A 14084-nucleotide genomic window follows, 5' to 3' on the forward strand; every position below is an offset into this window, starting at 1 on the left:
TCAGTGGATCCAGGGGAGGCTTAGCTTTGCTTGGGCTGCAGGGGTTTTGAAGCGGACACCGCGGCGGCAACCTCTCTGACCACATCACTTACCCCACCCCCAGACTCACTGTAGCAGATTGTCTGAGTTGGGACTGTGACCCTCGCCCTGAAGATGCCTGTACTCTATGAAGCACAAGGCCCTGCTGCACGACCTGCACTGCGTGCTATGAAAGCTTGGCTGGGCCCACTGGAGGACCCTGGTTGGATCCGCTTCCCCCTGTCCTTCGGGGGTGGAGTTCTGGGACACTGGAGGCCGTCTTTAGCTAGAAACCCTCACTCCTCACAAAAGGTGGGACCTCTACTTGCACCCTATAGATACTGTTCATCACTCCTGATCAAGCGGTGCTTCCCCCATTGACACCTCCTCCACTCTTGCCGAACACCTTGCCAGTGCCTTGTGGCCCACCTCAGCCATTACCTGTCCGAGGCCGGTCATTCCCCTACTGTGCTCCTCAACTTGCCTCTGCTGCCCTCCCACGATAGGGAAGGATAGAAGAGGTCACACTGCGCACACTCAGATGAAAATGGACCAGTATAAGACTGGCTCATCTGGTGAGGCTGCGGGACCTCTGGATGGTGACAAGTCTGCCTCCTCTGTCACTGTTCTCACAGTGATACTGCTGGCCATCCAGACTTTGCAGGCGGTTTTAGAGACCCAGATTGGTGAAGTGATAACGGACATTGTGCTGCTGCGTCAAGATCTCCGCGACGCCTCGAGTCACGGAGGCAGAGTCCCAGATTTCCTCAGCCGAAGAAGACATCTTGACCCTTAAAAGCCAGGTCTCTACCCTGCTCACTCGAATGGCAGAACTTCACAGGCGCTGCAAAGATGCGGAGAACCGCTCTCTGCGCAACAACATCTGCCTGATGGGAGTCCCAGAATGAGCGGAGGGGGCCAACCTGCAGTGGATAGTAGAATACGTGGCACACTGATCAAGTCCAGGATGCCAGACGACTGTCTGTCCTCATGGTTCGCTATTGAAAGAGCACACCTGGCCCTGACCTCCAAGCCACTGCCTCACTACAGCCCATAATAGCTTCATTCTCAACTACCAAAACAGGGACGCCGTATCAGTGAGGCACGGCAGCATCCTTACCTTTGGTACAGAGACGACAAAGTCCATCTTTTCCCAGACTACAAACGCGAGGTACAGCAACGCAGGTGCTCTTATGCAGAAGTGAAACAAAAGCTGCGGGCAATGGGGCTTCAGTACCGCTTGCTATTCCCCACACGGCTCCCTGTCATCCACCTCAACAAATCTAATTTCTTTGAGACTCTGGACTCCGCTTGGCAGTGGTAGGCAGAAGAATGCCCGTTCTGTGGACCACTTCCGACCCTTCACAACACCGGAGGGCACCCAATACCCTGGAAAAGCCATGTTGACGCCACACCCGGTCCATAAACCAGATTGGTTGCTCTCACCCATGGAGTGTCCCAGAGAGTGGTCTCAGTCTCCTTCCAAAGAGGCATTGAACCCTGCTTCTGAAGGAGAAGATGGTGAAGGAGGGACTGATGGCCAACTTGATGCCCTCCCTACTCCGGCTACTCTCAACAGGACACTGACTTGTCCCATTGTCCTACCATCTATCCAAGGTTGACATCCATTGTCTGAATACTCCTCGCTGCTCTACAACTGGACATAGCTGAACTCTAATAGCCATACTACTCCTGGTTCATACTGCAGGCTTGTTCGCTGCTTCTTTATGATGTTTCACCTGCTTATTACTTCATCTTCTGGGCTAGTTTCAATTCAGGGGCCTCACATTTGCTAGGATGATGGCAGCTCAGGTCATGTTTTGTTTGGATTTAACAATTTCTCCTGTAATGATGGGGTTTCCCTCCCTTTTTCTCTCTATCCCTCTGGTCTCTTACCTAGTCTACGATGACCACGAGGTTACGTTTCCCAGTTTTCCCCAAATGTTCTTCCTATAGGGTGACAGATACTTCTAGAAATTACTTGTGGGGAGGAGTGGGGGTGTGGGGTCTTGATCATTAAATTTGTGAATCCTTTTCTTTCCTGATTAGGTAGCGGCACGCATGCCTATTTGACTCCTACACGTAGTTCTGGAGTGGCAATCTCCCGCAAAAAACCACTAGTGCAACCCTCTTTGACAAGCTGGACCCAGCGGCCCTTGTTGACAGGCTACTTGCCTCCCCTTCTCACACACACGACCTTTCGGATCTTGTCCTGGAATATCAACGGCCTACTGGTTCGGGTGATGCAAGCAGCATTTTTCACCTAGGCTCAGCGACAGCGTCTTGAGGTTCTACTACAGCAGGAGACCCACCTCCTTGGGGAGCGCTGCCCCTTATTAGCACTTAAAGGTTACAATAGAATCTTCTGCACTGGGTATTCTAGGGGGCGAGGGAAGTCACCATCCTATTGCAAGCTCTTTCCCCTGGTGGTGATGCGGGTAGCGTGCGACCCGCATGGACGCTTCATTGCCCTGGAGAGTGCATTGGAGGAACATTTAGCTATATTACATTCCTATTACACAATTGGAGGTGATCCTATTCCACCTAAGAAATAAGGTAAAACAAATGCCGGCACGAAATGGGGCTACCGCACCTGAACTGACAAACTTGGGCTTTTTGAGACATTAGCCCTAATGCTAAGTTTTGGGATACATTGGAGGAACCACGGGTTCGCTCCCTGTTGGGGCAGACGCGGTTGATCAGCCGCGACAGATACTTCACTGTTCCCTGAGATATTGGGGGAGGGGAGGGGGACGGGACAGGAGTTTTGTTACTTAATTTGTTCTGGGTGCACTACATGCATCACCGCAGACACACCCTCACATACAGACCTAACGTAAACATAACCCTCTGTAGATATGGCATCCTCGTGTGACCCAAGATCGACTGATCATCTCAACATAATAACCTGGAACGTCCGAGGCATGTTTGATAAAATCAAACAGGGACAGGGCTAAAACAAGCAAAGCGCTTGGACGCAGATATATTATTTTTATAAGAAACTCACTTACTGGGCTCCAAGACGCCATGTATAGCCAGATATGTATACATACATACTTTCCATGCAGGTTTCGTCAGAGCGTCCTGTAGCACTGCTATTCTGATTCATAAACTAGTTCCATGCACAGATATTTGGACATGGGCGGATACACAGGGCAGATACAATTTCATCTACGGGCAAATCGGGGCTGAATTTGTTGTGCTGGGCAGTGTATATGTACCACCCTCCCTCTCACACATGTTCGTGGAGTGTATAGTTGGTCTGTGGACGTCCATAACTAAGGGGCTGGCGGGATTGGAATTACACTCACTGCCCAAAACAAAATAGATGGTGACACCACTCCGTGCCAGATGTTCCCAGGGTTTCAAGTTTGGATCCTATAGTAGGGCTGTTGGGTTGGTCGGATATATGGAGAACAATGCACCTGACATTGGCGGGGTATACCCACTTCTCAACAACCCACAACTCCTTCTCAAGGCTACACTATCTTTTCATCACTCGGGAACACACCCTCTGAATGTCAGAAGCAATATTTTGCCCCGCGGCCTCTCAGATCACTCCCCTGTGCAAGCAACATTTTCACTAGGCTCCAAGAGACCCCCTATTTCGCTGGCGCCTTTCCACATGCCACCTCCATAACCCAGAGTACAAAGTATGCATACACGGAGGGGTCCAGGAATACTTTTCACTTAACGAAGGATCAGCCTCTTCGGCTACTATAGTATGGGAGGCTATGACACCCACCATCCACGGTTTTGATACAAGTTATTGGGCCACAGAGAAACTCAGCTAAAAGCAAAAACTGATACAAATGGAAGCTCAAATATTAGACCCTGATAGCCAAATCAGGAAAGTGGCTGGGCCCCGTCAACAGTTGATCTTGTTACAACAGCAGTATAGTGCAGAACTACTGAGCGAGGCTAAAGCTATATGGAGGGCCACACAGATCAAGATTAATCAATGGGGGGATAAATTGAGTAAACACCTTCATAGACTATGCCAATATTCTTTGAAACCGATTCAGATCCCTGTGATTAAATCTAACACCGGGGCCACTCTTACAGATCCATCTAAAATTGCGCAATGTTTTGTCACATATTCCCAAACCCTATATACGAAGCGAGAAAATTTCACCATTTCCCAAATAGAAGACTCCTTTAGGGATATCCCTCCAAGAGTTATATCACAATCTAACCAGGCTTCCCTGGAATGGCCATTATAATAGAGGATTTAACTGTGCAGGATATGACTCCCGGTAAGGTCCCTGGACCCAACGGGTTCCCGTGCGAATGCTTTAAATCATTTATCACTATACTAGGTCCCCACTATCTGGCCACTCTGTCTCAAGCCCTGGAGTATCGACAACTGCCCCCAGACTGGAAGCACGCCGAGATTGTAGTCTTTCCAAAACCTGGTTGCCCACCTGAATTACTTTAGTCATATAGGCCGATATCACTTCTCAATATAGAGGCAAAAATCTTGGGCAAAATATTGGAGAACAGACTAATGCCGCTCATGCCAGAATTAGTTCACACGGACCAGGCCAGTTTTATGCCAAAGCGGGGAACCAGACATAATATGCGGCGTGTCCATAATGCGATATACGCAGTCGACCGGCTCAGTCGACCGGCATGACTATTATTAGCAGATATTGACAAAGCATTCAACTAGGTCAGCTGGCAATATATGTTCATTCTGTTAAAATGTTTAAATATGGGCCCCAAATTTATAGCCCTTATACAGCTTCTCTACAAGGATCTTACGGCCTCTGTAAGGGTCGCCTGGAGAGCATCCCAGCAGTTTCCAATCGGCCGAAGCACTCGGCATGGTTGCTCTCTCTCTTCTCTTCTTTTTGCTTTAGTTATCGAGCTGTTAGTGGCCTGGGTCCGACGGGACACGGTAATGCGCGGATTTGAATGGACACCCGAGATATCAGATCGTATTGCACTTTATGTGGACGACGTCTTTTTTACAGACCTGCATAGGTCCGGACCAAGGATTCTCCAGATTATGCGCATCTTCGGGGGGACCTCCGGGCTATGTATAAATAAACAAAAATCCCTTAGGTGGCTGAGTCGGGGCTCCTTAGGGCATGGGAGCTCGATTCAAGAGGTAAATGTGGCAACAAACTGGTTCAAATTCCTCAGCATATTTCTGGTGGGTGCGCAATCTCTCTTGGGACCGAAACATCGGTACCCTTACATAGCGGGTAAACGCAGAGGTCAAGGCGTGGTACAGTCTCCCATTATCGCTGTATGGTAATTAGCTAACTTCAAAATGGTATCCCTCCTGCACCTCTTGAATCAACTACACTCACCCCTACTCAATCCCACAATGCTGGTTCAAACATATCTAGGCGATCTTGGGTCAATTCCCTTGGACAGATAGTACGGCTAGGGTAGCACTCGGCACCTGTTTTCAATATACATATTGTGGTGAAATTGCTGCAGCAGACATCCGATCATACCACGCTACTGCCCACCTACAGGTGCTGAACGAGTGGTGGTATGGCTCCAGGTCAGACCCAGTTTACTAGGTGGAGAAATGGATATTGGGTGATCTTTCCCAATATTCCTACTTGTACCTATAGATCGACCCCCAACGACACTACCGCCCACAAGAGTAGTGTTCATAGGTTGACGACAATCCCTTCGGTGAATGGGGTGGTGGGGGCGAATCACCAGGGAGACCCCATTATGGCACAATCGTCTATTTCCACAGATGGCAGATCTACAAGGCTTTGGGCAATTGGACCGAATCTGGATCTCCTCGGTTGGAGATCTATTACGAGGGGTGGTTCTCAAGTCATTCCAAGACCTACAGGGTGAATACGTGCTACACCATAGCAAATTTTATAAATACCTTCAGCTCCGTCACGCTATCCACCCATATATACATGACCCATCCAAGATCCCGGAATTTAATCCATTGGAAGGCAAACTATTCATGGGCAACATAGTAGACCACAGGATCACCAAAATGTATCAAACCTTAACCACAAATAATCCTAGCACCATTAATTTACTACGGAGTAAATGGGAAACAGATCTAGGACTCTTGGACGAAGAGTACAGGACAGAAGCCCTACAATCACCCAGAGGTGTCCATTTCCGTACGCCTTAGACTTATACAGTTAAAATACCTTAACAGAACATACTACACCAGGCTCAAGCTATAGAGAGCAGGACTGATTACCTCCCCTCAGTGCCTCCGCTGTAAATGAGAGGAGGGCTCCTTCCTTCACACCACATGGTCATGTATGGTACTAAAACGCTTCTGGTCAGGAGTGTTGGGATGCCTGGGGATGGTGTTGGTTTGGGACCTCCCAAGATGTCCAAAGTTTACAATATTACACTGTACGGAGTAAATCGGGGGGAATATCTAAAACACCTGTTGTTTCTAGGGCTCACAGTGGCTAAACGGGACATCGACAATGTGGGAGGCTGAAACACCGCCCAGTATCGGAGCTTGGAAACGAGCCATGTACTTTAATATGCGTCTGGAAATCCCAGTGTCCATGGCACGTGGATGCCCCCAGAAGCATTTTATTAAATGCCAATAAAATATGTTTTGAAAATAAAAATTGACATATCTACTTTTGATACTCTAAGAAAGCTTTGATAGTCTTTCATAAAGGCGCAGATCCACAAGTCATTACTAAGTGTCCCTCACAAGTTGAAAGCAAAAGCATTTATAATCTTTCATGGCGGTTCAATTTCACAAGTCGTTACTTGGTGTCTCTCACAAGTCAAATGCAAAAGTAGTGTACTTCTTAAATAAAGCTGCAATTCAAATGCGAAATCATTGATAGTCTTCGTGAAGTTCTACAAGTTGTTACTAGGTGTCCTTCACAAGTCAAATGCGAAAGCATTGAAATCCTTTAACTAAGCTGCAGCCCCGCAAGTCTTCATTAGGAGCCCCTCTAAAATTCAAATGCAATAGCATTGAAATTCTTACATCAATGCTGCAGTTCCACTACTTGTCACTAGGTGTCCCTCAAAAGTGTAATGGAAATGCATTGAAATCTTTTCATGAAGCTGCAGTTCCACAAGTCCTTACCAGCTGCCCCCTCCAAGACAAATGCAAAACCACTTGTTAACCCCTTCGCTGCTAGGCCTTTCCCCCCCTGTGCTAAGGTCTTTTTGGCTGTTTGGGTTAGTTTACGCTTAAACTCCTGTAATTTTTTTGTCCACATACGGTATCCACGCCAAATTTGCATCCTTTTCTTCCAACATAATGGGGATTTCAAAGGTACTCAGGGTCTATGGATTCCTCTGGAGGGGACCTAGAAAGTAGCCAAAATACAGCTTAAATGTTTTTGGGGGGCGTAAAAATGGGGGAAAAAGTGCTGCAGAAAAAAAAAAAAAAAAAAAAAAAAAAAGAGTATTTTTTCCCCTGCAAATCGTATCAACAAACGTTTTGTGGTGTTTTACTCACTATCTTCACAGCTTCCAGGGCCAGATAGACTTGTCAGAAAGCCAAAACATTTTTACACAGTTTTGGAGTTTTACTGGGACATAGCCTATTTTCCTACTTTTTGTGCGTTCAACCTCCTTCCAGTTAGTGGTCGAAATGGGTGTGAAAGCAATAATGGATCCTGGAAAGCTATACCTTTCTGAAAAGTAGACAAAATTCCGAATTCAGCAAGGGGTCATTTGTGTAGATCCTTCAAGGTTTTTTAATAGAAACTAACAGTTACAAATAAGAAGAATTGAAAATGAGTTTTAAAAAATAGCCATTTGTGGCAACGTTTTCACCTGTAACTTTTAAGTATGACAGATGTTTGAAAATAATATACAGTTACATCCGCTGGACGCTTCTGGTTGTAGGGATAAATAGGACTTGCAGGTTCACCAAGAACCCGAGGAACCCAGAGCCAATATCTGAGCTGCGTCTTGCATTGGTTTTTCATTGTGTACTGGGTATATAGCAATTCATTTGGTAAAATATAAAGAGTGAAAAATAGGTATCAAGGACACCTATGTATTTCCGAAATGGGAACAAAATATAGAGTTTAGAAGCAGTATATATTTGCACATCCCTGAAATTGTGGGTACCCATACTAGCATGTGAATTATAGGACATATTTCAAAAATACTTTTTAACACATTGTCTTACATTTGGAAGGCAGAAATGCATATAAAGGTAATAGGTAATAACAGTTGCTCATAATTCTAAATACCCTAAGACTCCCGATAAAAATGATATCTCACTTGTGTGTGTAAGCCTAGTACCCGCAACAGGAAACTAGCCAAAACGCAACGTGGACACACCACATTTTTTACAGTGAAAACTGACCCCTTTTTTCTAAGTGTCTAGCTGTGGATTTTGAAACCTAGCTCTGCCAGGACATAGGGAAACGTAGCAAACTTATACATAGACACCCAGGGGAATCAAGAAGGGGGTGACTTGTGTGGCTCTCACCAGGTTCTGTTACCCAGAATCCCTTGCAAATCTCAAAATGTGTCCAAAAAAAGAAAAAAACATTTTCCTCACATTTCTGTGATGGAAAGTTCTGGATCATGCATGGATCCACAAACTTCCACCCACCCACCCTGCATTCTTTAAAGTCTTCCAATAAAAATCGTACCTCAATTGTGTGGGTAGGCCTAATGCCCGCGGCAGGGAAGGGCCCAAAACATATTTTGGACACACCACATTTTTATTGTGGAGACATCAAAATTACCTATCACAAAACAACCTAGTTTTGCAAAGAGGCTCACCTGAGTTTTTCGCCCTGCACTCGCCAGCCATCTAGGGGAGCCTACCAAACCCAGACATCTTTGAAGACTAAACACCTGGGGGAGTTCAAGGAGGTATGGCTTGTGTATACCCCCCTCTGCCCCCCCCCAACATTTTCCTACCCAGAATCACCCTGCAAACCTTAAATTAGCTGGAAAAAAACCCCTCCTGGATTCCCCGGGGTGTCTAGTTTTAAAAAATGCAAAGGTTTGCTAGGTTTCTCTAGGTACCAGCAGAGCTAGGGGTTCAAAATCCACAGCTAGGCACTTTGAAAAAAAAGGGTCAGTTTTCACAGTAAAATATGGTGTGTCCATGTTGTGTTTTGGCCCGTTTCCTGTTACAGACACTAGGCCTACCCACACAGTGACGTACCGTTTTTATCAGAAGATTTTTGGGAATGCAGGGTGGGTGAAATTTTGTGGATCCACGCAGATTCCAGAACTTTCCATCACAGAAATGTGAGGAAAATGTGTTTTTTGGACAGTCTGAGGTTTGCAAGGGATTCTGGGTAACAGAACTTAGTGAGAGCCACACAAGTCACCCCGCTCCTGGATTCTACTGGTTGTCTAGTTTTCAAAAAGTTATAGGTTTGCTAGGCTTCCCTATATGCCAGCATAGCTAGGGTTCAAATCTACAGCAAAGCACTTTGCAAAAATAGGTCGGTTTTCACAGTAAAAATGTGGTGTGCTCACGTTGCGTTTTGGCTCGTTTCCGGTCGCGGGCACTAGGCTTACCCACACAAGTGAGGTACCATTTTTATCGGGAGGCTTTGGGGAATGCGGGGTAGGTGGAATTTTGTGGATGCACGCAGATTCCAGAACATTCCATCACAGAAATTATTTTTTTTTTTAAAACAAACTGAGGTTTGCAAGGGATTCTTGGTAACAGAACTTGGTGAGAGCCACACAAGTCACCACATGCTGGATTTCCCCGACTGTCGAGTGTCTAGATTATCCCCTTTCCAATGATGCCTCTACCAAGTGTTTCAGTGCTCAAGGGGGCTGATATGGCCCCATGAGCACTGAAACAGTTTCAGTTTTCAATGTAATGACGTTAGTGCATGATCGTCATTACATAATGGGGGGAAAAACAGGCCTCGGGAGGTTGGGGAAGTTCTTCCCCAACTCTCGGGCCCAACAAAAAATAAGAAAATCCCTATGCTGTTTGCAGCAGAGGGATATAGTGCGCCTGTGCAAATGACGGAATGGTTCCGTCATGAGCACCGGAGCACTGGTGCTCATGACGGAACACCGAAAGGGTTAATAGAAGTCCAGGTCACGTCAGAACCAACTGCTTCAAATGATGTGTACCAAGCTAAGGGGGTGTGGTTATAGTATATAAATTTGAATATACACTTTTGCTTTTTTAACCAGTTGTGCTCGGTTTCCATAGGATAAATTATTTGCCAACGCTTGTTCATAATAAGGAGTCCAAATTACAGACTTCAATACATTTGATATCTTTTTTTTAAGTTTGTGATCACACCTTACTAATTATAAGAACTTTCACAGGTATGTACAACACAATGAACTGATGATTATGTTTTGGTGACAGGAATGTTCATGCGCTCCACTTGGGAGTATGCTATTACTGTGGTGTTAGTGCTGCGTGGTAAGCTACCCCTAGGGTTGACTGGTGTTAATGCAGCCTTAATTATACTCCCTCTATGAGCGAATGTTGTTACTGCAATCTTGTACAGCTTCCTTTCTACAGCCTTGTACAGCTTCCTTACTGCAGCCTTTTGAAGCTCCCTCTAGGGAAGAATTGAGTTAATGCAGTCTTGTGATGGATGACCTGCACCAAGCTATGGATGCAGCTTTAATATATAAGTCTGCATACACAATGTTGCTATTTTAACCTGTTGTGCTTGTTTTCACGAAAGCTGGCTCATAATAAGCAGTCCAAATTACAGACCTCTTACATTTCTTGATTTGTTTAAAAGGTTCTGATCACACCCTATTTTTATAGGAACTTTTATTCACTGGCAAGTATAACAAAATGAAATAGTTGATTTTGGTTGTTTATTGTTTGCCAACAAAGTCTCACACGCTCCATGCAGGAGTTTGCGATTATTTGTTTACTCTTCCCCTAAGGGCAAGGGGTGTTAGTACAGCCTGGTGATGTTGTGTGGTTATGTAGGCCCTGGGTACACACACTTCCATTTTGCATGCTCACATTTAAAATGGACATATTTTTAGACGATGACTTTATACACAATTGCTTGCTTACACTTCTTTTTAGGCTCATTATCAGGCCTTAGAACATTCTGTACAAGGACTTAAAACAATGAGCAAAAAGTGGTTGTTTGTTGTCTGTTCGGCGACAGCCCTGGATGGCTAGAATAAATGAGGACTAGTATAAGGGCAGGGATAATAACAGTAATGTATAACAACCCAGGCAACTGGCAAATTAACAGACTCGTTTCCTATCTACACTATAGGGCTCAAGTAAAAATATGTATAGGGTGAAGTGAAAGATTATTAACAATCCATATTTATAAAAAAGTTCATTAAAAACATACCATTTGTTCAGTAATCTTCATTGCAATCAATTTTTTTCTACTCCAAGAAAGCTAGACGTGCTTTTTCATCCTGACAAACACAACAGTCACACTTGCAATCATACCTCACACCCTTATGATATCAACAACAAGTGTAAATAAATCTTCCACAGTTGATGCACTGGACCCAAAATGAAAAATAATACAACTTTTGTTTTACACCATTCTGGCACCAATACATTTCATTGTACTAAACTTTTACTTATTTGATTACAATCTTATCTTTCTTTAACTTTGTGATATATTTCTATCGTCTGATACTCTGTGTGGTTATAACATCAGTGGCGTGAAATACCCATCATCCTTGAAATATACGTCATTCTATGCACGTTTCGGCTGAACCACACCTTCATAGGAAAGTCAGATTTTCACAAGGAAATTAAAAGTACCCAAGTGACACAGTTCACTAGGTCAACTGATGAACAACAAAGTTTACAGGGAAGTATGGATGGCGAGCACAATGAACGGTTACTAATATTCATAAGCTATGTGCGTAGGCCTCAAATTAGCCAATATAAAAGATGTGTTGAAGTACTGTGCCTCAAATGCTTTGCCATGCCAAAACTATTAAGGAGACTTTTTATATGGATCCCAGCCAACTGGGGAAAAACCATTGTCCAGGCCTTAATTACTAGTAGACTATGGGACTATGGGAATGTGCTATATGTTGGTATGGCTGACTACTTAATCTCTCGATTGCAGGTAACCCAAAATGCAGCAGCCAGGCTGGTTTGCAACAAGAATAAATACAGTTTGGCATCAGAGTGCCTGGAGGTGCTACATTGGCTGCCTATGCGCCAAAGAGATAAGTTCAAACTACTGTACTACTCACATAGAGCTTTATACAAGCTTGTCCCTAAAATTTTGCAGGACAAAGTTGAATTTTATCCAAGGAACCAACAGCGGACCTCAAATCCTGCACCTCTTTCCACGTTTCAGTAAAGTGAGGTCCTGTGCTCTGCAATTCCTGTACCTGCTATTGTTTTGTACCATAAAAAACGTCCAGCCAACGCGTTTTGTTGAGGAAAATTATTTTTCCGAACTTCCTCAGGGCTTAATAATATCTTGGTATCAATGATCGAATTTTACTTCAATGAATTTCCACATGCGTATGTAGTCCATGGAGAATATACTCTCATCAAGTTCACCAGCAGTAAGGTAATCGCCCTCTGTGAAGACGCAGATGGGCCATAGGGGAGGATTATAGGAGGTGGATAAAACGTGGACAGAGGCCGAGCCGTAAGAGCAGATGGAATAGGTAGGTCACTCCAGCAAGTCAAATGTCATCATGGCATCCTATAGTATGTGGCGGCAAGTGGAGGGTCAACACAGCGCATGAGGGCAAACATTGTGTGGAGACTATGGGAAGTGGCTCTACCCGGCACAAACCTGTATTTGTCCAGGCGTACGATGTTATGCAGCAAGAGTCGAGGTTGTTTGTGAGAAGTTTTGCAAATATTTTGTTGTCGCTATTCATCATGGAGAGCGACCGGTGCGAGTCACAAAGATCCGCCTGTTAGTCGAATTTCAGAATTGGGACTATACCTGCCTCATGTAGTGACGGCGGAAGAGCCTGGAGGAAGGGGGGGGGGGGGGTGGCGGCGGCAGGTCTGTGTACCTTCCTAGAAAGAGGTGGTAGGCCATCTAGTCACGGCACCTTGCCACCAGGCAGGCTCTGTATGACTATGACCTCTTCCACAGAAAAAGGGAGGTCCAAATACAAACGTCTAGGTATATGGTTAGCTCCGCTGTACCAGGCACAGACATTGCCTGAGAGCTTGGAGTAGAAGCAGGTCATGCTTTGGGAGTAGCCCATCAGGAGCAGACTGTCACTCGTCCAGGAGCTCTGCCAAGTAGGCACAGACACAGGGTTTGTGCAGTATACCAGCTAACGTCCTGCCAAGGCGCTCACCCTGTCCATATAGGCGTGCGGTTGCCTCCTGGCTTAAATATTTGGTTAAATGTAGGGCCTCCCCCCTTGTGGTTGGAACGTTTCATGTGGATAGCAGCCATTGTAGTGGTGTGCTTAGTGGTGTAGTAGTCTAGCTCTAGGGACCATTCCACGGCAGTGAGTTGCCCACATATTGACCTGAGGATCCCAGAAGGTTTTGCAATGCAGACGCCCCGGAATACCTCTCTGAAGGCCTCCTAAAGGGTCAATAGGGATATCACGGAGCCAAGCTGATTATACAATTAGCCATTTTAATGAATAGGAATGAAACGAAACTTTGGTCTGTGTTGCGAGACTTGGGTATCCCGGCACCTCTCTTGCAGATTATAGTGCGTCTCCATACTAATAATTTTGCAAAGGTCAGATGTGGGAGTGAAGGAGGCTTATCATCTAGTTTTTCTGTTGAAAGGGGGGTAAGGCAGGGTTGCGTCTTGGCACCGACCCTGTTTTGCCTCTATGTAAATGGACTTATCTCCCATCTGAACCAGGTGCCAAATAGAGACGCTCCAAGACTCGCAGGTACAGGAATCTCAGCTATTAGGTTTGCTGACGACACCCTGCTACTTGCCAAGACTCCTATGGGTGTCCAACGAGTCCTGGATGGTTTTGTCTCTTTCTGTGCTGATCGGGGGCTAGAGATCAACACAGCTAAAACAAAATATATGATCTTTAACCCCCCCCCGACAACCCGCCCCAATCCGGTTGTTCATGGCATCACCCTGGAGAGAGTTCACACCTTCGAGTACCTGGGACTGACTTTGAATGAAAACATGACATGGTCTCATTACCAGATAAAATCAAATTTAAAATTA

The 14084-nt window shown here is 45.4% G+C and overlaps 1 protein-coding gene and 1 long non-coding RNA gene across 4 annotated transcripts in view; one reads left to right on the forward strand and one right to left on the reverse strand.

The window, feature by feature from the left end:
• LOC146775817 (FH1/FH2 domain-containing protein 1-like) overlaps window positions 1-14084 on the reverse strand; it is a 2636482-nt gene that overhangs the window by 2499802 nt on the left and 122596 nt on the right. The window lies entirely within an intron of this gene.
• The window catches only part of LOC146775824 (uncharacterized), a 61200-nt gene that overhangs the window by 38955 nt on the left and 8161 nt on the right, over window positions 1-14084 (forward strand). The window lies entirely within an intron of this gene.

The sequence above is a fragment of the Triturus cristatus genome, chromosome 12, assembly GCF_964204655.1.
Source record: "Triturus cristatus chromosome 12, aTriCri1.1, whole genome shotgun sequence".
Classification (NCBI taxonomy): Eukaryota; Metazoa; Chordata; class Amphibia; order Caudata; family Salamandridae; genus Triturus; species Triturus cristatus.